Source organism: Nothobranchius furzeri, chromosome 11 (assembly GCF_043380555.1).
Source record: "Nothobranchius furzeri strain GRZ-AD chromosome 11, NfurGRZ-RIMD1, whole genome shotgun sequence".
Taxonomy (NCBI): Eukaryota; Metazoa; Chordata; class Actinopteri; order Cyprinodontiformes; family Nothobranchiidae; genus Nothobranchius; species Nothobranchius furzeri.
In genome coordinates this window covers 62,874,533-62,901,381 of record NC_091751.1, presented here as the reverse complement: position 1 = coordinate 62,901,381, position 26,849 = coordinate 62,874,533, and the positions used below count along the sequence as shown (strand labels likewise).

Below are 26,849 nucleotides of genomic sequence, written 5' to 3'. Positions count from 1 at the left end.
AGCAGAAGAGGCTTTATTTTTTCTTTATTAAATCTATACATTTCTACAAAAATATAAATGAATACAAACTTATAAATATATGTACAAAAGTATGAATGTTTTACAAACATGTCAAAAAGTCATAATAATATATAAATGCAGGATAAAAAAAAACTTTTAGAACGGAGGCAGCAGCCTAAGCATAGACGCCGGACCTTCCTTTTCCAAAAACATATAAATTACTCAAAAATGACCATTCTTTTGGGTTTTCTACCCTCTGTGGTATTGGAAACCATAACCTTCAGCAGAGGAATAGTCTGACAGTGGGTTACCTTCCTTCGGTGGTCCTGGGAACACGAATCCTGAGAATGGACTGAAGCCTGGTTTGTTTCTCTTCTGTGGTCTTGGGATTCAGAACCCTTGGTAGGAACAGAAATCTGGTACTGGTTTGCCTCTCTTCTGTTGTACTGGGAACGAGTATCCTGAGTACAGCCAGAAGTGTGGTACTGGTTTGTCTTTCTTCTGTGGTCCTGGGATTGAAGACCCTTGTTAGGAACAGAAGTCTGGTACTGGTTTGTTTCTCTTTGTTAGTACTGGGAAGAAATATCCTGGGAACAGCCAGATGTTTGGTGGTTTTCACCAGATTCCTGCTTATCTGCTCCCTGGTTGGTCCCACAGTTAGTAGGCAGTGATGCTTTTGGGTGGACCTCACTGACCTGGGCGTCTTTGTTGGGAGAAAGGTCAATGATTTCATTATAATTGACCTTAACTCCTAGTTCAACAATTTCAAACCAAGAAAGTTTTCGTGTGGCCTCCATCTTTAAGGCGTGTGAAATATTGATGGGTTCAAAGATAAAACTGTGATAAAAAATCTCAACAATCTGTCCCAAACAATCAGAAAACTGAGTTGAAACAGTATATATCGATTCGAGTCACAAGTGTTTGTGCGGTAGAGACTTGTCTATGTGGTCCGACAACTGATGTTCTTTGGTCCCCGTGGTTACCAAGAGTGGTGTCATAGACTGCTGTCCTTTGATCTATGTAGTTACCAAGTGATGAAGTTAACTGTCTTGAACATTCAATTTGGTTTTCAGTTGTTGTTGTTATGAGTTTTTGACATTAATCACCTTTATTATTATTCTTCCGCGAATGTTAATGCGGCTCCAACGGCTGCGTGCACCCCTACAAATGATACATCAAAGCAAGTGGCTTGGCTGTGGGAGGTGTGCCAATACTTTTCTAAGTGATCTGATTTACCATGGCGAAATTATTGGTAAAGCACTTAGAAGAATTTCTCATTTTTGGGCAGATTCAACAATCCTTTCAAAGTTTGAGTGTGTGGTATTTTTAAAATTTGCATAAAAACTGTCTTGTGCCAGATGGCAGGTCCCTTTTTAAAATGTCTTCAGGAACTGTCTAGTTCTACTTTTTATCTTGATTTCTGCTGTCTGGTGGGTTTCACCCTGCTTGTGTTGTCCTCTGTAGTCAATATCCTAATAATGTTACATTTAGTCAGTTACTTGGTCTAAAACTTGGGATTCATTAATCAACAAATTTAACAGAATCAGTAAAAAATCCTGTTGCTAGGAGGAAGAGACCTCACAAATGTAACACACACTTAAGATCCACTTCACTCCCTCCTCATGCAGAGTTTCACTTGAAATTATACTTCTATACATTGTGTTTCAGCCCATTTCTCAGCTCGTCATCAAAGCTGCATGATTGAGTTATTTACTCCCCCATGATTGTCTTGCCTGCAGCATTTATTAGATGGAAATATTGAGTTTGTTTAGGGATCTCATCTGGAAGTTTAATTTATGATGACTCGACAAAAACTGTGCAGCACTGATGCAAAGGTTTCAACAGATGTATTTATTTTATTTTTTTGCATTTTGTTTTGATTAAGACAGATCTATGGATGAAATAGATATCTTTTTCTCATCAGTCTGACAATAACACTTTAAAATGACAAGCAGAAAATGTCCTTGCAGGATTTGTTCTTATTTATGTAAAACAAATGAGGGAGTAATCTCATTTGCATAAGTGTTCAATGATTTTGTTTCTACACGGCAGAGCTCTGGTGCATCCAAATTCTTTCAATCAGCTCCTTGAAATGTTTGCACAACTTTGCTGGAGTTTGTCCAGATTTTTAATCATTTTAATGGATTTAGGAAATTACACCCCATTTAGATGATATTTCACTGATGATCGAATAAAAACCTAGCTATAAAGTTGAGGGGATATGTTAGGTTTTTACTTATGCTTTACCCCTTTAAGAAGCTAAAAGGACAGAGAAAAGATGAGAACAGATGAGAAAGAAACCTGGGTATAAAAATATGTTCCTTATTTAATCAAAACACACCTTGTTTTTGTTACACAACTTACACATGTTCTTGGGGCTGGAGGTTCTAACACAATCTACTAGACACAGCCCAACAAAGAAAACTCCTGAGTCAAATAAACAGCTAATAAAGAAAAATCACAGCTTTTAATTAAAAGCTGGAAAACATACTAATCAACAGATCTCAGGTAGCTTTTAAAATGAAATAGTTACTTGGGCTGGTAAGAGTTTCTGTAACCCAAACGGCTCTCTGAAGCCAAACAAAAGAACCTTTTAAAGAACAGAGAATACTTAGTTTTCTGTCCAGGCACATATACTAGTGTGAAGCAATTGGCTACAAACCACTGACTCAAGCTTAAACAGAACACCATGCAGAGGCTTTCCTCTAAACGCGCGCACAATTGTATTCTAAAGTCAGGGTGTTCAGAACGGAGCAGAAATGGAGACTACTCATGGGTTAGGAGTAGCTCCACGGGCGTGTATCCAGCGTTCCTTTTATCCCCTCTCGGGAACAAACACACTCAGTCCAAGATGAGCTGCAGGTGTGACTGCAGCAATTCGGAGCAGGGACTTCCCCGTGACGTCATCGGAGAGAACGTCCGCAGCGAGGGAATCCCGGCACGTCTCCACAGCAACGGGGACGCCACCCTCCAGCGACGTCTTGCGCCGGTGTGTCCTTAACTGTTTAGAACTTAAATGCGCCATTTTAAACAAACACAATAATAATAATAATAAAAAGAAAACAGCACATTTACGGCCACACATGAGTGGGGAACGTAACACCCCCCAACAACAAAACAAGTTTGTTGTTTACAATAAACTTTCCTGAACTCTACTCTACTCTATCTTTCCTTCATCCACTTCTGCAACACGTGACAAACAGTCAGCCATTGCATTCTCTGTTCCATTCTTATGCTTAATCACCAGATGAAACTCCTGTAACAATAGAGCCCACCTCATCAATCGCTGGTTGTGATTAAACATCCTGGCCAAAAATGTTAATGGGTTATGGTCTGTATAAACCGTGAGGGGCTTGTCACCAGAACCTACATAAACATGGAAATGTTGTAATGCCATCAGTAATGCCAAGGTTTCCTTCTCTACGGTTGAATAACGGGTCTGACAAGGGCTGAACTTTTTTGAGAAATAAGCAACAGGATGAACCAAACCATTCTCATCATTTTGCAAAAGAACAGCTCCTGCTCCCACCTGGCTCGCATCCACTTCCATAAAGAAAGGTTTAGCCAAGTCTGGAGCTTTCAGGATAGGAGCATTGGTCAAAAGAAGCTTGCAGGAAGTAAAGGCTGCCTGAGCTTCCTGGTTCCATTTAAAGGGGACCTTGGGGGTGTGGCCAAACACAAGCTGAGCAGGACTGTACCCCAATGACTCTTGGGACGCTTCTCTAGCTGCAAACAGTAAAAATGGGACTCCCTCATCCCACTGACGACCAGTACTGTAGCAATACTTCCTCAGCATGCTCTTGAAGGTTTGGTGCCAACGCTCCAACACACCTTGTGACTCAGGATGGTAGGGTGATGACATGATATGTTTAACTCCTAATGATTCTGCCACCTTTTTAAACAGGTCGGACGTAAAGTTTGAGCCTTGGTCAGTTTGAATAACCCTTGGCAACCCGAAAAGTGAGAAAAACCCAATCAGAGCTTTAATGACGGACTTAGTTGTAACAGAAGACAATGGGATGGCTTCTGGAAAACGAGTAGCTTGACACATTATGGTTAACATGTTTTCTTTCCTGTTTGCGTGCGGGGCAGTGGACCCACACAGTCAACAACAATGTGGTCAAATGGATTTCCTATTACTGGGATTGGGGATAAAGGCACTTTGGTAACGGGTTGGTTAGGCTTTCCCACCAGTTGGCAGGTATGGCACTGTTTACAAAACGTAGCAACATCTTTCTTCATCCCTGGCCAAAAGAAATGATCCAACACAGCAAAGTAAGTTTTCTTAATACCCAAATGACCTGACCATTTGCTTTCATGAGCAAGGGCTATGATTTGATGTCGAAAACAGTGAGGGATGACAACCTGGCTTACTCTACCCCAGGGAGCCTTTTCCGCTCTGGGATTTCTCCAATACCTCATTAAAACACCTTCTTGAAGGTAATATCCTACAGGTTTTTCTTCAGAATCACTTACAGCAGAGAAACACTTATCCAACGCTTTGTCCCTTTTCTGTTCTGTAATCAATGTAGTTTGGGAAATCAGATCTTTATCATCTTGACTCTCTGAAGAATCTTCTGGGACATCTTCCACAGGAACGGTTTCCTGAGGCTGATCATGAAACACAGGCCGGGTTCCAGACCCTTCAAACAAGGCGGACACATTCAGTAGATTCTCAACATCCTTTTTAGCACTTGATCTTGTGACTACACAAGCAGGTGAGATACCTGGCGGTGATTTACTACACTCCAAAATCATAGGGTTTTCCAACACCTGAGGTGTGGGCACAACAGCGCCTCCTGCAATATCATTGCCCAAGAGTAGAGCAATGCCAGCAACGGGCAGAGCCGAACAAACAGCCACTTTAAACCTCCCAGACACGAGTTCGCTGTTAAGGTTTATCTCATGTAAGGGGCATGAAACAACCTCTGACGTTAATCCTTTTAACAGGACAGAGACATTTGTGAAACTTGTGTCATTAAATGGTAGCACACTGTTCAAAATAAGGGTCTGTGAGGCACCAGTGTCTCTAAGAATTTTCACTGGCACTGAACACGTTTCATTGTCACCCAGACTCACTGAACCACTGAACACAAATGGCTCAAAGGTCTTGTCTAACATCTTCCTGCTAGATTTGGTCAAAGTTTGAGAAAGAAAGGCAACCTCCCGCTCTGAAACAGATCTGTCCTTTTTCTTTTTCAAAAGTAGACAATCCTTAACCCCATGTCCTGGTTTGTGACAATAAAAACAGCGTGGAGGACTTCTCATACCAGAAATTCCTGGCGTTCTTGGTTTCACAGCATAGTGTCTTTCGTGTCTTACTCTGTTTTCAACTTTAATACAATGTGTAAGAGCAAACTCATCAGCCAAAATGGCAGCAGCAGACAAAGTTGTCACCTTTTGTTCGTTTAGATACAAAACAATCCTTTCCGGTAAACAACGCTTGAATTCTTCAAGAAGAATCAGCTCCTTTAGCTCTGATATCGTAGTTACTTTAGACGCCAAAACCCATTTATCAAACAATAAGCTTTTTTCGCTAGAAAACTCCATAAATGTCTGAGACCCGTCCCTTTTTCTTAGAGACCTAAATTTCTGACGGTAAGCCTCAGGTACAAGTTCATATGCGTGCAACACAGCTTCTTTAACTGTATCATAGTCAGAACTATCTTGTACAGACAGAGATGCCATTACCTGTTGCGCCTTCCCACTCAATTTGCATTGCAAAAGAAGAGGCCATACTTCCCGCGGCCAACAGAGTGCCGTCGCTAAGCGCTCAAACGCGGTGAAGTAGCTGTCCACTTCGGCCTCCCGGAATGGTGGCATCAGCGTCATGCACTTCCCGACATCCAGCCGCTCAGGAACCATCCCCAGTCCTGTGTCAGGCACGTCCCTTCTGTGGACTGGCTGTTGCGCCTGTATCTCCAGCTCCAACCGTTGGAGCCTAATCTTCGTTTCAGCTTCCAGTTCTAGCTTCCGCATTTCAAAGTCCCTCTGCCGCTGCTTGTCCTCTGCCTCCTGCTTCAAACGAGCCAATCGCAATTGTAGCCGGGCGGTGTCAGGAGAACTGGTCCTGGACTCTGAGGAAGACGGGTCATAACGAGGGAGAGATAATGGAGGAGTCTTTTGTCCCTCACTCCTTTTTGGAGTTTGTCTCCCATCATCAGCCGGATCCTTTTCTCCACCACCCGCTGTGGCGCCATCAGCATCCTCTTCACCTTCATCAATGTCCCCCTTCAGCTGTGAAGGCAAAACAGCAGGATCAGACAAAGGAGATAGCATCTTTAGCTGTTCCATAGTGAGCACGATCTGCTCCTTAATGTCCTTCTTCAGCATTTGCTGAGCACCAGGGAGACCCAAGTGAGCAGCTACCTCCAATAGATCCTGTTTCCGACATGTCTCCAGTTGTCTACGGGAAGGGGACTCTAGGAAGGCCTGCAACTCAAACCCAGACATGTTATTGCACAGAAAAATATTTTCTCTACCCAAGCAAAGATTAGCAACAGCAATAGAAAAGAGGAAAAGGAGGAGTAGTAGCAGAAGATAAAAATCCCGGACGAGCCCCCACTTGTTAGGTTTTTACTTATGCTTTACCCCTTTAAGAAGCTAAGAGGACAGAGAAAAGATGAGAACAGATGAGAAAGAAACCTGGGTATAAAAATATGTTCCTTATTTAATCAAAACACACCTTATTTTTGTTACACAACTTACACATGTTCTTGGGGCTGGAGGTTCTAACACAATCTACTAGACACAGCCCAACAAAGAAAACTCCTGAGTCAAATAAACAGCTAATAAAGAAAAATCACAGCTTTTAATTAAAAGCTGGAAAACATACTAATCAACAGATCTCAGGTAGCTTTTAAAATGAAATAGTTACTTGGGCTGGTAAGAGTTTCTGTAACCCAAACGGCTCTCTGAAGCCAAACAAAAGAACCTTTTAAAGAACAGAGAATACTTAGTTTTCTGTCCAGGCACATATACTAGTGTGAAGCAATTGGCTACAAACCACTGACTCAAGCTTAAACAGAATACCATGCAGAGGCTTTCCTCTAAACGCGCGCACAATTGTATTCTAAAGTCAGGGTGTTCAGAACGGAGCAAAAATGGAGACTACTCATGGGTTAGGAGTAGCTCCACGGGCGTGTATCCAGCGTTCCTTTTATCCCCTCTCGGGAACAAACACACTCAGTCCAAGATGAGCTGCTGGTGTGACTGCAGCAATTCGGAGCGGGGACTTCCCCGTGACGTCATCGGAGAGAACGTCCGCAGCGAGGGAATCCCGGCACGTCTCCACAGCAACGGGGACGCCACCCTCCAGCGACGTCTTGCGCCGGTGTGTCCTTAACTGTTTAGAACTTAAATGCGCCATTTTAAACAAACACAATAATAATAATAATAAAAAGAAAACAGCACATTTACGGCCACACATGAGTGGGGAACGTAACAGGATATCTGTAAATTATCAGTAATTCTGCAAAGGTGCAAGATCATTTCTGTAGAGCTCAAATTAAGGTTGCTTATTTCAGTCTAAATTTAAATAGTTTTAAATAGGTTAAACCCAACTGACCTGACTGAACCAGAATGACGAGCGTTGTTCAGACAGGTGATTCAAGTGAGCACGATTTGTTTTATTGAGATCAGGTCTTCATCATACACTGACACAGAATATCAGGTCTTATCACCATGACCCTCTGGGAGTTTGTCAGAACTCATGGCTTCAGCTTTGCAACTACAAAAATCAATTCTGATCGGACAAAAGTAACGCAATACTACCTTAAAATAGATGGACAGACAGAATGTTGGATGGATGGATGGATGGGCAGGTAATAGTATTTATTTAGAAAAAAATCTTAAAATATTTTGGGAAAAACAGAAGCCTGAATGGCAAATCTGCTAAACAAGCTAGCTTTTAACATGTTTTCATGCCTTTTAACAACATTCTAACATAGCCTAGTTATAAATAGTTTGTGGAGATAAAAAAAAGTTATCTTGCATTTTTCTAAAATCCTCTGTCAATAACACGTTTCAGACAGAAACATCTGGTTGTCGGTCTGACCGCACTTCCCAGGTCCTCCATTAATTACACATTCTCATATTTAGCTCAATAATATCAGAGAAGAAGAAATGTTCAGCTGCTGCCGCTTCTACTTTAGGACAAACTACCAGAGTCCCTAAAAGAAAAACACTATTTGAAGTCACGGACAATAAGAGATGGTTGGACTTAGAAAACTCAGGCAGGTGTTGAGCTCTCTCTTGTTCACTGTGGGAATGAGTGTTCTGGTATCAGGTGGATGTGGCCAATGGGAAGGGTGAGAAGTGCGTGACCATGACCGTGTTTAAAATCTAGTTTGATTTGCAGATTAGCCATTGGAGCTTTAATCTGTTTTAACTGGTCGCGTGTGAAGACTTGTTGCAGGAAAGGCATCATGTCCTGGTGTTTAGCAGCGCTGCAGCAGCCCATTAGAACAGGTGCTCGACTGCCCATCCATGGTGTGGTGGAGAGAATGTTCTGGATTATAGCTTCAGGGTTTGTTCAACATCCTTTTATCCACCACCTCGTGAGCTGTGTCCAGTCTGCAGCCAGCATTCGTCTGCCTTTACCCTGAGATCATCGAGTCTGGTGGTGTTGCTCAGCAGAGGCCAGCCACTGAATCTACGACCACCGATTGAGTCACCATGAACAAAAATATTGGCGTGATTGATTACGTCAACCTGATATTTTAGTCATTAATGAAACTTCACAAAATATGAATCGGCTTTCCCGTTGTGGAGAATGGATTGTAGACTGAGACGAGGAAAACTAGGATGGAGCAAAGGTGAAAATATTGAAGGTGTCTGAAAAGTTTCTGTCAGGATTCTGAGGCAATGAAGACAGAAACAGTTGGAAAAGCTTGACTATGTCTAAGAAACTGTTGAATGCATAAGATTCTAAACATGAATAATTAAAGATCCACCATGATCAACGTGGCTCGACAGAACCAGACACAAGATCTAGAAAAACAAAGACCAAAAAGAAACACAATGAATAAACCTTGTTGGGTTGTAGCTGCTGGCTGCATCATCACAGCTGATGGAGCCGGCTGTCAGTCTGGAAACAAACTCATTCCTGACTGAAACCAGCCTGTCTGCAGGAGAGGATGCTCTCTCAGAGCGGCGATGATTCCGTAAATCAGTGGCGGCGCCGTGGGGGTGGGCGGTGGGGTTTAGGGGACGCTATAGCTACCCCTGGATTAGTCATTACACCCCCTTAGCACCCCCAAGTAACTATTACATTTTTATTTACAATTGAATTTTAATTTAACATGTGGATGTGATAATATTTAACATACAAAACAAAAATAATCAGTAAATTATCACATGGATAGTAAAAACTTAAACCAAAACAGGAAATTGATGCTAACCTTTGACCTCATTTTCCACCTGTGAATGAGTGAAAGGTAGAGCTAGTGGTAAAATGGATCGGTTTTTGTTGCCCAAATTTCCACGGGTTCAGTCAGAAACGAATGAATCTTTGGAAGTGATCTCAGACCCACAAAAACCTACGGATCTGGATGAGGAGAGTCAACCCTCAACCGCCGCAGCAGTCGAGGGTTTTGCCGCCGGAAATGCTAACACTAGCGTTAGCTAACCTTGCAACACTATGGATGGTTTTCTGTGTGGCTGTGTGTGTTTATGATTTCATGGAAAAGTCAGCGACTGTTCATTTATGATGTATATTAATGATTGTTTCAGGTGTTTGAGGTTTTGTGCACGCATGTGTATCTGCTAGTGTTGAAGGTGTTTTAGAGAACAATAGGTACGCACGACCACTTCCTTCATAGCACCCTCAGTAAAAAGACTAGCTCCTTCATAGCACCAGCAGAAAATATTTTCTAGAGCCGCCACTGCTGTAAATCCCTGGCAGTTACTGAAGGCTGCACTCTGCCTTGTTGCCATAAGCAGTGCGGCTGTTCTAAGAGAGCTTTAACAGTTTTATGTCCAACCATACGGAAATAAACAGACTTCTAGCTTATCATCATCTCTGGTTCATCAGTTTGTGTCTGCTGCCACCTGCTGGAAATGCAGTCAACCAACTTTCTCCATTTTTAATTAATTCCAGGGATATTTGAAGACTATCCTACCATGACCAGGAGAAACATCCTTCACAGATCATCAGCTCATTGATGCACTAACTTACTACTTCAACTATCATCCATATTCTCACCTTTGGTCAATTAAAACGCTCCTTCTGCCTGATCCGCACGTCTCCAGAATGTGAGAGAAAAATATACGTCTTGAATAAAAGTCACGGAGTAAAAAGCTCCAAGGAGGAATTAAACCTTCATGTCGGGAGATTAACACAGCAGGGGATCAGGCACCACACCGCCTTGCCTAAGACGCTCTGCATGAGTGAACGACTTGTTAAAAAGATTTTTTCTTTGCAATAATTATTTCAAAGGTGAGGTAAAGATCATTTAAGGAAAGACAGCAGTGATGGTTCTTGTCAGATCTTTATGAATGCATGAGCATGTCTCTGGTGTTAGCATAAATACTAATATTTAGAGTTTTCCGGCAAAGTTGGATGGGGCTGGAGATAAATGTCAGCCCAGAAATCCTCTTATTTGGTGGAGAAACTTTATTCAAATGAATAAATAACATTTTCCAGATTTATTTCACTCTCCATGACTACCAGAAAAACAACCTTAAGTACATTTCACAGTTTTATTGTGATTGAAGTTATTTTAGCCCTCAATGTACTCCTGGTAATAAATTGTCTCTTTGTTTATATAATACTTATTGGCCTCATTACTGAAACACAAGCATGCATCATCGTATATCTTGGTAGAAATGAAACCAGTTCATCTGGAGCTTTTAGTTCCAAGATAATTTTCTATTCTACCTTTAATATTGTGGAAAAGCCAACATGTGAGGACCAGTCTTTAAAAAATCAGTTCCGGTCTTATCAGTCATATTTCTCCACTTATCTCAGGAAACTCAGTGAAACAGGTCAGACAGTCCCAACATTAAATCAAGTGGTCTGATGCTTATTTCCAGTTCCAGCCGACTCTTAATGGGTGAAAGTCCTGACGCGGTGTGGCTAACATAACGTTTTGGGCGCCAGGTTGTTAATTTATTATTGGATTTTATTTATGTTGATTGTTTTTGTGTCATTGATTTGTTTTTATTAAATTGTCATAAGGAAGTAAACTTTAAAGGGGAACTAGATAGTTTTGGCTTGCTTTTAGCCCCCTCTAGTGTCTATTTGTAGAACAGAAACCAAAATCTATCTCCTCACTTTGCGTTGTCTTTTTTACACCTTAGAGGTATAGCGGAGGATATTTTTCTTCCAGGTGACCCATTGGTCCACATAACTGTCAATCATTCTAGTGAACCATTCACGCAAGGCCGTCGTTGTAGTGCTCGTTGCTGAGTAGTTTTCACTTCCTGTGTGTGTGCAAAGCGAAGGTTGGTGTCATGGTCTGCGTCTCCCTTATGTGTCTCCTTGTGTTCCTCATGTGTCCCCTGGTCTGCAGCCCCTCCAGATTATCCCTCTCAGGTTCTGTGCTCCTTTGGTCTCCCCTAGTCATCCCTCTGCAGTTTTTCTATAAGTTCAGCTTTTCATTTTATTAGTCTCTTTAGTGTTTCTTTCCCCACCGGTTTTTGTAGTTTTCCTTTCCCCTTAGGTCTAGTCCACACGTAGCCTGGTTTTAAAAAAACGAATATCCGCCCCTCCAAAAACCTGCATCCACACCAACTCGTTTAAAAAAAAAACTCTGTCCACACGTACCCGGATAAATACGTTGTTAAGGACATGCCAGACCTGTAGGCGGCAGTACTTCCCCCGAATTGTATCCAGTCAGCGTAACTTTTCGTCTTCCACAAGGAGCAGTAATTCTGCTTGCAAAAACAAACAAGCAAAAAGCTCTTGGACAATTGATAAAGCGAGCGCAGCTCCGATGGCATCCATGCTGTCGGCTAGTGTAAACACAGGTCGCACACGTGATGTCAGCATTTTTTGTCGTGGAAAGTGACGTTGCGGACCTTAAAACTCCGGTTTTGTCTGTCCACACGCAGACACCCAAAACGGAGAAAACGCAGATCTTCACTTTGGCCAGAGTTTTTAAAAAGATCCATTTTCGTGTGAAAAAACTCCGTTTTCGTGTGGATGACAGGCCAAAACGTAGAAAAAGATCTACGTTTTGGCAGATCCCCGGCTACGTGTGGACAGGTCCTTAGAATAGTAGTTATTTTGCTTGCTGTTCTTGTCTTTAGGTTTTTGCTCTTGGTCATGTTAGTTTCCTCTCCCTGATTAGTTAATTGCTTTCACCAGGTTTCTCTCCCCACGCACCTGCAGCTCATCTTCCTCTCATCATGCCCCAGTGTATCTAACCCTGTCTGCCTCTGTTTGTTGTTGGGTCATTGTTTGGGTCACCCTTGTCTCGTTCCCCTCTCTAGATTTTGGTTTCGTATGTTTTTTGATACTCTAGGTTTTGTTATTGGGACTTTTTGATTTTTGCTTTTGGCTCCCTGCCTTTTTGGATGTATTCTTTAATAAAGGATTTTACGTTATTTCTCCACCCTGTGTCATCTGGAATCTCTGCGTCTTTGGGTCCTAATCTCCTCTTGGCTCCCAACGTGACAGTTGGGCTCCCCACAGACATATCTGTCACCCATTTTTCTGCTCGACAGGTAACCTAAACTTCGGCATGCTATTTGGAGAACTCAGATTACTGCTAGAAGAAGGTATCTGTAAGGCCAGCAGCTACTTGTAAACAGTGTGCAAGAAGAAAACTGGGAATTCTCTCTCACGAGCATTTTGTCAAAAAGGACGGTTCTTTCCTGAAATTCAGAAACATCCTCCGCCATACCTTTAATCTAACATCTGAAATGTCTCCCCAGGCATCCTTAGTGTGTACAGGAATGATTCATCACTAAATGAAACAAATCAGCTTTGTTCATGATCTAGAACATGCAGGAAACGTGCTGGAACCAGACTGCAGCATATTCTGTAGAATATTCTGGCCTCAGGGGGGGCGATAGTTGCTCGGTAGTCTTTCATTAACCCTGTAAAGGTCATTTTAGCACGTACTGGCTCAAGAAAATCATTTAAAAATATGCAAAAGTTGCAAAGTATCCCTTTAAAGCAAACTGAACATACGATGCTCAGTTCTTATTGTTCTTTGAATTCTTCTGATGAAACTACAGGTGAGACTCAGAAACATTATAATAGGTTGCAAAAGTCCATTTATGTCAGTAATCCATCTCAGACTGAGAGACCATCTAAAGGCTCAGGGACCTTTGGCAGGTGTTCTGGATTCATTAGCTGGTTAGAGTGTGACACTTTGAGTCTGGAACATGAAACCTTTTCACAATATTCTAATTGTCTGAGATTTTGAATATGGGGTTTTTCATAAGCTGTAAACCATAATCATCAAATAAAGGCTTACAATATCTGGCTTTGCATGCAATGAGTCTGTCTCATAGATTAGTTTCACCTTTTAGGTTAAAATAAATTAACTTTTGTACCAGATTCTAATTTTTCAAGTTTTTCCCATAGAGCTGAAATAATAGCTGCAATATAAAATAAAAGCATACTAGTCATACTTTAAAACGCTGTTGCACAATGACATGATAAAATTGGCACTTACCATATAGCACTTCCATGAAGACATGTAAAAAACGCAGGTTTCTGAGGAAATCCTGTTACGGAAGTAATGACTAATAAAAGCACGTTTTCAGGTTTCTAAACCATAATTTTCTTTGGATCTAAATCTTGCAGGATTTTCTCTCAATTAACGCTTAGACACATCGGAACTGATGAAATACTCTTTGTACTAAGTTGTCATACAGAATTCACACTTCTAAAGGTGAGCCAGCAGTGGGTCAGGTTTATTTTTGCTATCGTTCCATTCAGCACTGAAACGTTTCCATGCAGGTTGTTGGTTATTTACAGAATAACTCGGCTCTTTTCAGTTTTAAGCTACATATATTGTTTATTGCCCTTTTTTGCTTTTCCTTGCGTGTTTTTCTCTTTTTTTCCCCTCATCTCTGAATTCCTGCCTCAGCTGCATTTCAGGTGCATTTCTCTTTCATCCATGTCCATCAATCTGCTCTGCTTGCTTCCTTTGCCTACCTTCGACTTTTGGCCCCCTATAGCCGGTGGAAACGCTTCTTGCGAAGTTGCAATGTTTTCATTAAACATCTCCTCTGGAACTGCACGCAGGCAAGAGCTCAGGTTGCCTTTTAAAGAAAATATAATATTAATAATAATTAAAAAACAGCTCTCCTTAGATGCAGAAAAGGCTTGTATTTAGTGATTTATTTTGCTATTTGTATTCCACGCACCATTCTCCAGCACCAAGCCTCAATTATTGCATTTTTCATTTTTCCTGTCATTAGTCCCAAATCCCCCTTTGAGCTGCAGTTACAAGAGGTCATAATGAACTCTGCTGAGAGGCTTCAACACCAAAACCACTTGAAATGAAGACTGAAAGACAATAACCCCGTCGGTCTCAAGATAACACTTTCATATATTTTACAGACTTATGGACTGGGTAGGTTTTATAACCGAGCTGTCTTCCTCTCCCTCTGTTTTGAGGTCCCTGAGGATCCCGTGGTGAAAAATATAGACCACAGCAGCTTTTGTGATAGCTGCTGTGAAAGACGGGCAAACACAGCCATCTATAATGTTAAGAACAGGGATGGAGGAAATGCTGAATAGGCACTGAGAGGTCGATTAAAATAAGAATAAAGGAAATCAGAGCTGTAATGTTTCAAACCAGCATAAATCTTCTTTAACTGGACGTGTGGAAGAGTTTCCAATGAAAGGAAACATTTGGGGATTCACTGGTGGATAACAGATGATCGAAAGTTACAATCACTGATTTTAACTCCTCAACAGGAATCTGTGCAAATGCTGCACGGTGTAGCATCCACCACACATTTCTGCAGCCTTGCCTTCATCAGCCACTAGCAAGTTGTCTTCAAATGAAAACATCTAAATCAGAGGAACGCTTGGGTCTGAATCATTTACTTGTTGCCTAAACAAAGCAGGAAATGACTCTGTAGATTTATAACAGCTAGTGTAGTTTAAAAAGTTCTGTTCACACTTCTGACAGGAGATCCACGACCCAGGGTGAAACCGCTCCTATTTCTGTTACATTCTTGAATTTCATGATCATTTAGACAAAAACTTAGTTTCTAATGAGGCTTGGGAGAATTAAATTGCCTTTATTCTAAACTAGCAGAAGTGTGTTTCCCTTAAATCTCAAAGCTTCTGACCCATTTTGATGACACACTAATGTTCATTATGCACATTCCTTTACCCCAAACCTCTCATGAGCACTGAGCAGCCCAGAAAAGGAACTCTCCACAACTCTTCAAAGCTTTGGCTGAATCATTTTGTGAGAAGATTTTATGTCCAGGCTTGTCTGAGACAGGGCAGAAGTGGGAAAAATAAGCTTTCTCCTGGAGGCAGGGGCAATAACGATGTTATAACTTACATTTCAGTCTCTAATAAGATGATGGGGGTGAACATACGGCCGTTGGAATGTTGTGCTGTTCCCATTAGCTGTGATTTAGACCACTAAAGTTAAAGTCTGCAGTAACTCTTGAGAAAACACAACTTTTATGATGTACTTGAAGTGAGTTTGTGATGTTTGGAATCAGCACGCCTGTGTCTTTGCCTTCAAACCCAACCTCGACTCCTCTCCAGGAGTTCTTCTCCCGTCAGCTTTTCGCTCGCTGGACCATGACCAGTCTGCCCTTTCTGGGTTAGATAACATGATCTCTGTTGGCCTCCTTTCCTAAAGTATTTGAATAACTTGGTCTGACTCTTACCTTGAGGCCAGTTTTCAATAGTAGATCCAACCAAGTAACCTGGCAGCAGCCAGATCTCCATGTGTAGCCCCGCCCCGCGTCGACTCTACACATTTTCGGATTCTCCTGAGTTTGGAAAACTCCAAATCTCACAAGAATTCAGCTTGCAGCACAAGGTTATCAGCCAAAAGCTAGCACTACTAACAATACATCCCATGGGATTATTGGGGAATGCAAACCTCACCAGCATATAAAGTTGAGTCTGTAGGTACAGGGGGCTGAAATGAGCTTCCTGTGTAAGATGGCTGGGCTCCATTTAACAGAAGGTGATGAGCTCCATCGTCCTGGATGACCAGATTCACACCACAGGGAGGTTGTTGACATCTGACTAGGATGTCTCTTGTTGCCTCCCTCTAGAGGTTTCATGTGCACATCCCATTGTGAAGAGCCACCATGGCAGAGTGGGGACCTGCTAGAGCAGGGGTGGGCAATCCAGTCCTCGAGGACCGCTGTCCAGCAGGTTTGACTTGTTTCTCTGCTTAAACGCACCTGGTTTGAATCTACTAGTGATTAACAGGCTGCTGCAGAGCCTGATGAGCTGCTGAACAGGTGATTCATCCAGGAATCAGGTGTGTTGGGGCAGGTAAACAACTAAAACCTGCTGGATAGCGGTCCTCGAGGACCAGGATTGCCCACCCCTGTGCTAGAGGAACAACACCTTGGGACCCCCATCCCTTCCCTCTGCAGTCCTGCAGAAGGTCTTGGTATTTGGCGCTCTTTCTTTCAAAGGCCTGTTTACCCCTCCTCCCGTGGAACTGTAAGTTCTATGAGGATGATCTTTTAGTCCTCCCTGGACCGCAGCACCATATCTGGCCTCAGGGATGTCTGCACGATCTAGGGGAACTGCAACCTTCCTATCAGGTCAGTCTTCATCTCCCAAGATTGAGCCATCTGCAGCAGGCTGTACCGACTTTTGGTGTAGATGTAGGTGTCTCGCCCTCCCTCCCTTCTGAACTGGACTGGTTTTGTCAGGGATATCTGATGTCTTCTTCTCCTGCTCCAGCATATTGGCAAGTGTTGTAAGCACCATATCCTGGCACCATCTATACCTTCCTTGGTTAGGTGCTATTTTACACCCAGACAGATTATGCATCATGGTGCCTCTCTCCCCGCAACGTTTTCATGACGGCTCTTCTCTCATACCCCATTTGTACAAATTTGTCGGGGTTGGGAGTGTGTCACGTGTCAAACACTGCCCTCCGCAGTAAAGAGATTCGGAATGGTTCCAGTCTCCACAGTTCTGCCCAGGTGATTTTCCTCATAACCAATGCCCCTTGAGAAGCTAATTCCACTGCTGTTGACCTTCACCCTTACTCTTCCAGGTTTTGTACTTCCTCGTGAATCATCATAAGTCAATGCTGATGAAAAGGCAAAAACCATAAAAATAATCATTGCATTTTTATCTTTAACCCTCTGGAGGCAGGCGTTGCAGAGTTGCAACAGTTAAAACCTACCTACCTGGTTACTCCACAAATGTATTTCATGAGCATTTTTTAACTCAGAAGTACCCCTGAAGGACTTAGTTGTTCGTCCTTTTATCAAAACTTATTTTGAGCCTGAGAGGGTTAAAAGCAATGGAATGGGATCATCTTAAATGATTCAGTGGCCTTTATTATCTCAGCATTTTAATTATTTAAATAGCATTAATTGTTTATTTTTGCTTTATTGGTGTACGAAACACCAAATATGTTGGTCTAAATTCATCAGATCAAGCTCATGCTAGAGGATGATGACATAACCTGCTTGACTTTAGACAAACTCATCCTCTCACATTATTAATTAATGCTCCACCTGTCAGTGGTGACTAGCAAACCAACTCACACAGACATACAAGGTAGAGTCAGAAAAAGTGTTTCTTTCTGCATCTTCATGTGGAAGCAGATGATTACCCAGGATCCCCTCATGATGAAACCTCATTTTTCTCTGAAAACATGCCGACTGAAGATGCAGAATTAGCAGGATGGTGAATGTGAGTCCTTGGGAAAGGAAATCTTCTAATAACTTTGGGGGGAAGAGCTTATTCAGAACGTCATCGTCTCTTTGTAGAAAAGCATCTTTTTCCAGATATTTATTTTCACTCTGCTTTTAAAGATCAAGGACCCTGTAGAAAAGAAGTAGAGAACAATGTATTTTCCGCTTGTTTTGTTGCTTGCTGGTCTTTGAAAAGTAATTTGATTTGGAGCATTTGATCGAGTGGCGATTTTATGTCGGTCTGGCGTTTCCACTGTGGAACATCTAAAGGCACAGCTGTTGTGAGCCAAGAGTTTGTAAGAGAAGCTCTGAACCATCAGTGATAGATCATCGACCAGACTACTAATATTTCTTCCCTCGTTTTTACTTTGATGCTTGAAAGTGACAGCGGCTGTGCTGCATATAAATCATTAGCGTCATAAATGATTAATCTTGCGTGGTCTGGATCTCTCAGGAGGAATTTGTGGGACATGATCTCCTCTCAGAGCAAACGAGCTGGTTTTCAGACCTCGTCTCAACACCAGCATTGTGATTTTGAACTCACCGCTGCACTATGAGCTCTGTTTGAACAGGTGACTTTTTGATAAAGTGACAGATGATGCTGTAGCAGACTGACAGCTCTGTTACACTGCTGAACTTGTTCTCTTTCAGCTCGAGCAGTCTGATGAAACCACCATGTACCCTGCTCCTCGTCAGAAACAGGCCAGCCTGAAGGGTACGTCGGTTCTGAGGCCCGTGGCAAAACATCCTCCGGAAAGAGGAAACCTTTGATAAAGTTAGCAGAAAGGAAACTTCAGCCACTTATGTTCTATTTCACCCATCCACCTGGAGTTGTTGGATCAAATATGCATCAGATGGTGAAAAATGTGATATTCAACTTTGTGTGTGACTGTTCTCAAAAAAAGGCAAAGGTTGGATTTTCCACAAGGAAAGATTTAACTATATATTTTTAAAGATACAACTTTTCTTTATTTGCTGAACTTATAAAAGTGAAAAATAAGTTATTTCAGTTGCATTCACAGTAACCCCGGGTTTCCACCAGATCCGTCAGCAGCACGTCTTGCTCGCGTAAACTGCTGCTTGGCCCTTCCCACGAGACGCGAAGCAGCAGGGGAGCAGCTGTCACCGACGGAGCACGAAGTCACACGAGTGAATTCATCAGTAAACACAACAACAAGCAGGAGAAAATTACAACATGGCTTGTGTTTTATGTTCTGTCCATTTGATAATCGCCAATACGGACCTGAAAAACAGGAGACCACTAGCTAGGAGATAATTTCTCACGGGGACACACAGTTAGTAACTTTTTTTAAAAGTAAAGCAACCGGAAGGCAGTACGTTCTTTATTCTGAAAATCTCGGTAGCTTCTCTCCGTTTCCGCGTCCAATTTCCTGTCTTTCCTTCCCCAAAAATGTCGAACTTGACCCGTTTCAGAGGCGTCGCGCGTAGAAAATAGAACCGGCGCGTAAAGGCAGCGACATGCTGCTCCTGAGACGCGGCCGACTCGCGCTGCTGACGGCTGCCGACGGCTCCAGTGGAAAAGGTTCTGTTGACCACAGCGGTTCCTATCAGCAGCTATGACGTGCTGATGCAGTAACGTGCTGCTGACGGCTCCCGTGGAAAGCCGGGGTAAGTCATGATGTTTCTTTCTGCTCTGGTTCCATACGTTGCAAAGTACAACTAAAGCAATCCAGTTGTTGTCTCAAATGGTCAATAAGTCTAAATAATCACCTGGAACATAAAAAAAATGTATGGACTGTTTTCTTGGTTGGTAACTCCAAACGTAATCAATCCTGGCAACACAAAGAATCCCCCTTAAGTGTCCTGGCTGGAAAGCATCTTATCCACACAAACACTTACATGGTTCAGTTTAAAGATGAGACATGACTATAGCGTGAAGGTGGCAACTTATTTGCTGGATCAAATAAAAAAATACATCAAACTGGTGTAGAAGAAAATGATTTAATTTTTAATTCATTTTTTTCTCTGAACTCTTTTGTTAAGGTTAAAATAGACTAAACAACTACTGCGTCTATCTACTCTATTTAATATGTCGCATAATTCCTCTTAATGTAAAAGTCTATTTTAGCAGTTCCAAATGTCAGCCTGGCTTTGTAAATGGCCTCAAGTCTTTTGGATCTCATCTCACTGAGTTAATTTTAGTGCAGGAAATAATTCATTTAAATACCGAACCATTAAAAAAGGAGTTCCACAGGGGTCAGTTCTGAGTCATGCTTGTTTTAATGTTTAAATCCTACCACTGGGACTAGAAAGCTATACATAGCTATGCTGATGATACACACGTTTCTATTACTGTCTCTAGATGACCTACATGCCTTTTGCTTGCTATTAAGGATCAAGTTATGGAAGACAGAACATTCTTCCAGTTCAGTCAAAGGGACAGTAGTTTTAATTGTTATCAGGTTTGTATAACCCACATTATTTTTTAAAGACTACCTTTTTCTGAAAACAAACTGTTATGCTTACATTTATTTGAACTTACTAACTTCCTCTCTTTTGTTCTATTTAAATAAACATTTGATTTCTGTTTTGTTTCCAAGATTTTGTACTTGTAGCATTAATATCTACTTCTGGTGTCTCCTCATCAATAAAGGGCACTTTCCTCAGCTTTTCAGTACTTTGTTGTGCTTAAAGTGACCATGTGTAGTTTCCCTGGCGATAGAGGGCAGTACATACCCTAACGATTGCAAGCAAGCATTACTTTTGTGTTCGGGTAAGACCTTACTATGGCCAATAGAGTCAAAAATCCCTGGGAGCACAACCTCCAGCAAAATGACAAGAACATCCGATTCCCTTTCATCACTGGCAATGAATGAAGAGGTAAATGTGTAAAACGTTTATTAATGGTATAAGTTTTGTAACCATTGTTACAAATTAGTAAATGCATTTTGTCTTCATGGACTTCCGTAGAAGGAAACATGGCGTCCAATATGGCTTCACCCAGGGACGTAGATCCACTCCCATGTATTTTAGAACAGATTTCTATGGTTATATGTTATGAAACTGCCAATATTTCTCATTAACTGGGCATATTTGAATTCATTTACAACAACATTTTGATGGATGTTTCCAGAGATTAATGGTAAAAACTACACATTGCCACTTTAACATGTCAACGTCACGGTCTGGGTTTTCTCCTGCCATTCTCTAAGTGGTTTCTGAGGCCCTGTTCACACGTAGCCGGGGATCTGCCAAAACGTAGATATTTTCCTATGTTTTGGCCTGTCATCCACACGAAAACGGAGTTTTTCACACGAAAATGGATCTTTTTAAAAACTCCGGCCAAAGTGAAGATCTGCGTTTTCTCCGTTTTGGGTGTCTGCGTGTGGACGGACAAAACCGGAGTTTTAAGGTCCGCAACGTCACTTTCTGCGACAAAAAATGCTGACATCACGTGTGCGACCTGTGTTTACACTAGCCGGCATCATGGAAGCCATCAGAGCTGCGCTCTGTCAGTACCCGTTCCATCAATTGTCCAAGCGCTTTCTGCTTGTTTGTTTTTGCAAGCGGAATTACTGCTCCTTGCGGAAGACCACAGACGAAGGACGAGGTTAAGAACGGGGGAAGTACTGCCGCCTACAGGTTTGGCATGTCCTTAACAACGTATTTATCCGGGTACGTGTGGACAGAGTTTTTTTTAAAAACGCGGTGGTGTGGATGCAAGTTTTTGGAGGGGCGGATATTCGTTTTCAAAAAACCCCGGCTACGTGTGGACTAGGCCTGAGTTTCCTTCTGCAGGTGGGTGTGTCTGGAGGTGGCCAAGCTGCAGATCATCAGCTCATCAGCCGGCCAGGGGGTATTTAAGCAGCTGAGAGGCGCCATCATTTCACTGGACGATTACTCTACCTGGGTACTTCCTAACAGCCACCTTGAGAATTTATGCAATCGAGTATTTTAGTCTTTGAGCATTTGTTTGGTTTGGGATTTTTTGCATGCTTGATCACCCTTTACCATTTTCCAGACAACCCTCCACTCCCATCTCTGTCCGACTGAACTCTGGAATACCTCAACTTACTGCTTGTCTCTCAGCCCGTCTCTGGCCAATCCACCTCCAGCAGCGCACCAAGACCCACCTGGATCTGCACGAACTCCATGCTCAGCTCCCTCAACCTCCAACCTGGGATACCACTCCCAGTAAGCTTCTTCGACCCAGACCGGACCACCTTCCCTCTCTCAAGTCATTACGCCTCAAGACCTTAAGTCCTCTACATCCACCAAACCCTCTGTTGTTTGTTCGAGCTGGACCTAAACTCCCTTTGTCTGCAGATTCTGGCACCTGATCCCTGTCGGAACAACTCAGCTACTTTTATGCTGCTCCTTTAGTTTCTCCCGTAATAAACTATTGTTTGAACACTCACCCTTGTCTGTGAACTGATTCTGTATGTTGTGGGTTAGACACTTACCTCACAACATGCAGTCAATGTGACAAATTATATATATATATATATATATATATATATATATATATATATATAATTGTTAGATGTTTGGGGTTTTTACTGACATAATGTATTTATTTATTTATAAATTATTAGAATAATGTTTTTCATTGCCACAAAGTGAACCATAAAAATTTTCTGTATGTGAGTTTTCAGATGTCAGCCTCTCTCTGAGAGCTGCAGTTTGGATCAGAAGTTTCCTGGCATCAACACACCAGAGCGTTTCTGTTTTTTGAAGGAGTCGGCTGTTTCGGGCTGGCATTTGCACACCTGTTTATGCTATTCACATCTGTGCCAGTTCATTTTCATACCCAGAATGCAGCGTCAGATCCTCAGAGAATCAAACTGCATTAACTCCGCTTGTTGCCTGACGCAGCGAGGGCCGCGCTCACTGTCGTGAACGAGCACAGAATTACACTCCTATTTTCTCAGAGATCATTTTCAACCAAATGTGACTCATTTCTCCAGTCACGCTTTCTCTCCGAGGCTTTGGGACGCGATGCTTCCCCATCGCATGCACTCAGAGAGGAAACAGATGGGCAAACGAAACAAATGTCTGAGGGAAAAGGAGTCTGCAGGTTGTGCGTGTTTGGGGGGAGTTTACTTCATATACCACTATTTGGGTCAAATGATAGATTAGCTTTGACTGTTATTCCAAAATTTCATACATTTTCCAAGATTAGTTAGATAATTTTTCAGTATTCTGTTAGACACGTTTGTGCATAAATTATTTATTAATTAGTGATTTTCTCCTCAAAGCCCACTGTACAGTAGATCCACTCGTCTCTTTTTCACAAGGGCAGTATTCCTGCTGACTGCACAGCTATGAATTTAAATTCTCCAGCCTTTGCCCACTCTTCCACTTCAGCTGTTTTAAAACCATGCAGCAGAATTAAACTGAGTGTGCTTAACTCTAGAAGCTGAAACTCCTATCCACTGCTAATGCATGAATGCAAATGTCGTTTCATCTCCTGTTGCAGAAGGTGGATGCTCGAATGCAGCAATTGACTTTTTAAATGATTGTGATCACTCAGCCTCTTGTCCAATCTGCTTCCCAACATCTGGGGTCCCTCCAGTACCACAAATTATATACCATGGCAGAATTTGTGAAGAACTAACTTACAACATAATGAATGTTGCTTGTATTAAATAATAATAATAATAATAATAATAATGCATTGAACTGATATAGCGCTTTTCAAGACCCCCAAAGATGCTTTCACATACTCACATTCACACACTGCTAGTGATGGTAAGCTACTTGTAGCCACAGCCGCCCTGGGGAGGTCTGACAGAGGCGAGGCTGCCATTTGGCGCCGTCGGCCCCTCTGACCACCACTAACACAGGCAAGTTGGGTGAAGTGTCTTGCCCAAGGACACAACAGCAGGATACCCCTGGCGGGAGCTGGAATCGAACCCATGACCCTCCGATCATGAGGCAACCCGCTCTACCACCTGAGCTACTGCTGCCTAATAAATGTTTTTATGGAACCTCTAATGGAAGCAGTGATTGTACAATGACTGTTTTGATAAGTTAGTTGTGTAAAGATATCCAAAAGGAACTCTGATAGCTGTGATTTGGACGGTGAAAGTATCAGATTTCCTGTCACTTTAGCCATTCACTTTTGAAAATGTGATTAAGTGAACACAGAAGGGCAGGGAGAAAGAAACCATCAACCTACTCTTAGATTGTTTAAAAAAAAGAATTATTTTACCTTTCAAATTCCTAAAACTGAAAAGTACATCAGTGCTCAATAAATTTGAGAGTGCCAAGAATATTAACTTCACATTTTTCAAATATCCCAATTTGTTATAGAGGAGGAGCAGTTAATAAAAAAACATCTCCATCCAGTGAGAAGGAACTTGATAGGAAAGTGGCATTACCGCTGACGTTTCTCAAGAGAGTCAAGTGAGAAGGACCTCCTTCTAAAGCTAATCCAGTTGTGGGATTGGGGTCCACCATGGTAGAGCTGCTCAGGAATTAGAGTGCATCTGCAGCGTGGTAAAAATTATGTTGGCAGATAAGGCAGCAAAGATGTCACTTCTCTCCAAGAAAACATCAGTGACAAACTGAGAATCTGCAAAAGGCCCAGTGCATGAACTGCTGAGCACTCAGGGAAAATGATTTTCACTGATGAATCCCTTTCTGCTTTTTTGGACCACCTGTACAAGGGATTGTCTGTAATAGAAAAGGTAAGTGATCCCATCAGTATGTCATCCACAGAATCATGAGATCATGTGAAGGGTTGTTTCTCAGCCAGCTGAGTGGACTCACTTACTGTTATGCCTCAAAACTGAAATTAATGAATAAAGGTTCCTAAGCACGCTCCAAGAGGAACTCCTTCCAACCATCTAAGACTTTAAAAGATTATTTTAGCCTGATGGAACTCTGACCCATTAGTCTAAAGTTAGAACTCAGAATGCATTTAAAATTTGGTTCCATGTCAAGGAAACTGTCCTGTCTCCCCATTCTGTTCAGTCCCGTGTCCATGTTAATTGCTCCCACCTGCCTCTCGTCTCCCAATCACCCAAGGTCCCAGCTCCTCCTGTATTTAAACCCTGTTAGTCCATTTTGTCTGGTTGGCTCATTGTTTCATTGTCCTGCATATTCTCCATCAAATCAGTGTTTTAAATGTTCCTGTCTGCCTCCCGGCCTGTTTCTTCCCCTGCACTTGGATCCTCACCTCCGTCTCACTCACCGGCACGTTGTGACAGAAACTCCTCAGACCTTAATTCCTAACATTGACTGTGTGACAACTGGCCAGGGTGAAGAAGGAGGAGGAGGAGAAGAAGAATTTATTGCTCACACACAATGTGATTGTCAATGAAAATTAAAACTAACATAATACTTGTAATTAAACATCAGACACACACACACACACGCACGCACGCACGCACGCACGCACACACACACAACATGTACTATCAGGAGGGGTTCAGTAAATCTGTGTGACTTTTCTGCACTTTAAATACATCTATTTGTTTGTTTTTTCCAACCCTACACTGACTCACGCTACCAATGCTCTGCAACAGTGGCAGCTGAGATAAAGTGCCATAATTGCAGATTTACTCCCAAGTCTTATTGACTCTCTTGGAGGGAAAGCAGTTAATGTTTGTCTAAGAATCAATAGAATTGTCATTCGGCTCTTATTCTGAAATAAAGGCTCAGACAGACTTTTGTTGGAGACACGTTTGCTAATTTGGACACCCCAGAGCCTTGGCATTGGGTCGCCTGTGGAATATGTGATTTCAATTCAATTTGCCAGTGAAGCTAAACAGTATATTCATTAAGAGCAACATGAACAGATATAGAGTATATACAAGGGCTTTATGGATTTGTCAGTGTAGGTCTAGAAAAGTAGGATAATCAGAACAACATCAATGGACCTACTGGGGCCGATTCAGACACACTCAGAGGAAGATAGGATTGTGTTACTATTGATCCACAGATTCATGTCAGACACGAAACAGATAAGATTTCTTCTCCTTTACTTGTTGACATGTCTGAAAACACGCCGTAGCAAATGGAACCACGCTCATGCTAATGCGTCGTTTTTGGTGTCGGCTGTAGATAATTTTAGCTGCATCAGTGGGATTCAATACTCCCTATCCAGCCCTGTCCTGCATTTCACAGTCATGAGATTACAGGAATATTTCCTATCTCTACATGTTCAAATTAAAACAAATGTTATGAGTCTCAGGCTCAGGCACAAGACAGCTGAACTCAGAAGACACATCCGTTTGAAAAGTGATAGCTGCAAAAAAAAGATACAGCTTCCACCCTGATGTGTATTTCTGAATGATATTTGCTCAAGTGAGAGGCTCACTCCCTCCTCTATTCTGGCGTGATATCAAATCTCGCCTGTTATGTTCCATCTAAGATGTCCTGAAAAGGACAGTGAAGCCCTTTAGGCACAGTGTCCAATCACTACTCTCTTCAGCTTTCCGGCGTGTGGCATTAGCAGATCAGTGGAGGCATGAAATAGAAGGCTGAAGACTTCAGCTCATGCTGTTATCCACTCTGCTGTAATAAAAATGATCCTCTGTGCTTCTAATAATTCACTAACTTCCAGGCCTTTTTTTTTTCTTGAGACAAAAAAAAATGTAAGAAAGAGACAAATCAGAGAAAATAGAGTGTTGAAACAGCAGGAACTCGCACAAAATGGAGTGTATAGCCTGTGGTTGAGGCGTATTAATTGCCACCGTGTTGCCAGCTGCTTCACATGAGCTCCTGGTCTGCATGAAGGCTCATTTAGCAACTGGCCGCTGTGATTTTCAAACAGAACCGTTGCTGCAAAGGGCAGCTAAAATGCATGCTCCTGAGGATCGAGATGTGGAGGACCAGCTGTTTTAGTGTGAAAATGTTAGTGTATGAACAGTCACTGCAGTGACATGACACACAATTATTGAAGATGACATCAGATATTTTATAATCTTCTGAGTTGGGGAAAAAATCAACACAAAAAATTTTTAATTTGGTTTTTAAAGCAACTTATTACGTTTTTCTGCTTCTTCCTCCAACTGGTTGAAACCGTCAAAAACAACCATGCTGTGCTAACA

General features: G+C 42.1%; 1 long non-coding RNA gene across 1 annotated transcript; it reads left to right on the top strand.

Annotated features, from left to right (window-relative positions):
- Positions 1 to 16,432: 16,432 nt before the first annotated feature.
- LOC139073168 (uncharacterized) lies at positions 16,433 to 22,207 on the top strand. The gene is made up of 2 exons (XR_011521914.1): positions 16,433 to 21,700; positions 21,812 to 22,207. It is a non-coding gene; the product is annotated as an uncharacterized lncRNA (long non-coding RNA).
- The last annotated feature ends 4,642 nt before the right edge of the window (positions 22,208 to 26,849 follow it).